This window comes from Vitis vinifera, chromosome 15 (genome assembly GCF_030704535.1).
Source record: "Vitis vinifera cultivar Pinot Noir 40024 chromosome 15, ASM3070453v1".
Taxonomy (NCBI): Eukaryota; Viridiplantae; Streptophyta; class Magnoliopsida; order Vitales; family Vitaceae; genus Vitis; species Vitis vinifera.
In genome coordinates this window covers 13,290,097-13,293,524 of record NC_081819.1, presented here as the reverse complement: position 1 = coordinate 13,293,524, position 3,428 = coordinate 13,290,097, and positions in this window count along the sequence as shown.

Below are 3,428 nucleotides of genomic sequence, written 5' to 3'. Positions count from 1 at the left end.
CTTATTTTTTAATAAAATATTTTATACAAAAATGACTAATAAAACAACAAATTATTGAAAGATTTGAAAATAAATATGACCATGAATATGGAGAATATAACTTCATTTATTGAGTCTGATTTCTACGTGAAGGTGAAAGACAGATAATGAGGGATGCTTGTTAAAGAAGAGGAGATGATAGGTTGTGATGAGCACAATGCAAGAGAGAGAGGGGTTTCACTGCTTCACCTTCCCAACCGAGTTAATAGTCAACGTCCAACCACAAACCTCCCCCAAAATTAAACTGCCATAACAAGCAAACAAAAACATCTATAAACAACCTTTCCTATTTCTCCTTCGTTTTTACTTTTCTTTCTTACCCATTTACCTCCGAAAAATTTTGGAGAAAAAATAAATAAAAATCATATTTATTTATTTATTTATTTTGGTTGGGCCACCGAAAGTGGAGATTGGAAGGAGGCTATTGGAGCTTGGAGCTGTTGTTGGAGTGTAAGGTAGCAAAGGGCGTATGCACTAGGGCTTCTTTGGAATAAGACGTCATTTATACCCAAACAAAACAATGTCGTTTTACTACAAAATGCATCAAAATGATGTCGTTTTAGATATATAAAAAAAATAGTAATAATGAACTATTTGGTTCATAAGGAATTGGTTGGTTCATTCATTGGTCCAATCACCGATTCCAACTATTCGAAAGGTAAACGATTTAAATGGCCAGACCGAATTGGAATAGTCATCAATCAAAGGTCGAATTCATTGGACTAATCGGTTCAGTCTGATTTTCAAAACATTAAGATAGATTAATAAAGTGTTTTCTTTGAATGAAATCAATCCAATTTTCTCTACTTCCAATATTTTGAGTCATTTCTCTATCAAAAAATAAAATGAAATAACATTAACAATTACTTTTCATCTTTGAAAATAGAAAAGTAACATGAATCCAACCCCACATGCTATTATGCAATCTGTGAGAAAAATTAGGCTAATCCAAACCTATGGTAATCACCTTAGAGGAGGGGTGAATAGGGTGACGGTCTCTTTTTGCAAATTTAAATTATGTGAATGTAAAAGACAAATATATGCAAGTATATAATAAAACAATGTAAAGGCAACTAACTACATATAAAGTATAAAGGGGTAGGGAAGAGAGAATGCAAACACAAGATTTTTATAGTGGTTCAACGCAAACCGGCCTACATCCACTCTCCTCTAGCTTCAATCCCAAGCTTGAAGTTCCACTAATTCAAGGCTTCCAAATCAAGCCTTCAAGCAATACAATTGGATTAGGGTTCCAATCCACCCTCTTGGACTTTTGGCTCCAAGCACCCTTTACACTTTTCAAGAGATACCCCACTCTTGAACAACCCCTCAAGTGATACTCCACAGTTGAGAATCCCTAAGTGATACCTCACACTTAGATTATTCCTCTCAAAGATATACAAATAATTTCACAAACTCCTAGTACAAAACTTAGGCTCAGATGATATAAGAAAACTAGGATTGAATAGTGCACTAATGATATGCAAGTTTTAGAACAATGGCGCGCTCAAAAACACTCTCCCAAGGCTCAAATATATTCAAGAAAGATTTAAGAAGGTTAAGCTCATAAATATGAAGATTAGAGTCTTTTTATAGAAGAAAACGACCAAACTAGCCATTGGGGGTTCGACCGGTCAAGTTAGGGGTCAACCGGTTGACTAGTCGTTAGCATTTAATGCTTGGAAGGTGACCGTTGGACCCTGACCGCCCCTTGACCGGACCTCAACCGGTTGAGGTGGGGTCGACCGGTTCCTCAACCGGTTGAGTTAGGGGTAGATCAGTTGAGGTTCAACCTTGACCGATTGAACAATTGTTCTGGAAGAGAGAGAATGTTGTTTTGCACCCCTCGACTAGTTGAGTTGAGGGTCGACCAGTTCCTTATCCGGTTCAACCGATTGAGCCATTTTTTGGCTCAACAACCAATTTTTTCAACTTAAAACCTTTTAAACAAGTTTGGAAAACATTTGACACAAGGTTTTAGTTGAAAATATGAAATCATTCAATTTTAAAATATTTAAAACAAAATAACTCTTGAATGATTTTGGTGCATAAGTAAATAATGTAAAGCATTAAAATCTTAATACACCAACAGTCTTACAAAGAGATCTTATGAAGTTTGGGTCTTGAAAAACACTTCTCTTTGAGGTCTTCTTCTTCTTAATAATTTCTCTTTGGCTTGATTTGTCTTTGTAATTGCTACTTTGGAAATCATCTTGTCTAATCACACTTGAAATACAATTATTAGTTCTAAACCTTGTTTTGTTATCATCAAAACCGAGATTAACGAAACCTTGATTTCACACAATCAAAATTGCAAAAAAAAAAAGTTTATTCAAATAACACCTAAATAGTAAACTATAGGTGTAATGATTAAAAAGTATATTAAAATATATATAAATTCAAATAACACCTAAATAATAATCCATAATATTCACAAGAACAATAGTAGTAATTAAAAAAATTAATAAAAGTATTTTCACTTCTAATTTCAAATTGCATTAGGTTGTTAATCATCAAAATCTGAATACAGTCAAAAGATCATTGATTTGGGCAAAAAAAAATCATTTTTTCCAATTATTAATTTATCTCTACTATATTGTTTAAGGTGCACATAACTCATGATTTGCTTCAACTTATATCTTAATAATTTGGAAATCCCTCTTTATGTAGAACTCATTGAGATCTTGTTTGATTAACCAAATATAGTTTATGATTGGATAAGAGAGTGGATAAGTTATCTCATCACTTATCATATCTTATATTCAATTAAACATGACATATGTTAATCTCATACTAAGATATGAGATATGCATATCTCATGTATCATAAATTTATTTTTTTTTTTATCATTTTTTTTATTTTTTTTATATAGTCATTTTGCAATATATATATCGTTAAAAAAACTAAAAAAACGTTTATAAAATAATATTAATATATGAAAAATAAATTATTTTTATATATTGAATAACATAATATATAAGCAACAACTATTTAACAATTGGAATTTACAACATACATCAAATAACACTAACAACAACTATTTAACAACTAATAATAAATTCTAAGATATAATTGAAGTATCAACAAATATTTAGAATTAAAAACAATACAAGTCATGGATTGACATTGATATGATTTGCCCACATCACTAGAGCAATTTGATCTCTACAAACTGTCATAGTTGTTGCACTCTCATTTGATAAATCAATTGAGTGGCTTGTGCTACCTATACTCTCTTCTTCACCTTAGACTAAACGATCTTCTACCTCATATTCTCCAAACAATTGATCATTTTGAATCAATAGATGAATTCAATTATGAAGGGTACAACATGCAACAACAATTGATGGTTGTCTACTTGGCTTATAACAAGGCATCATCCTTGATAT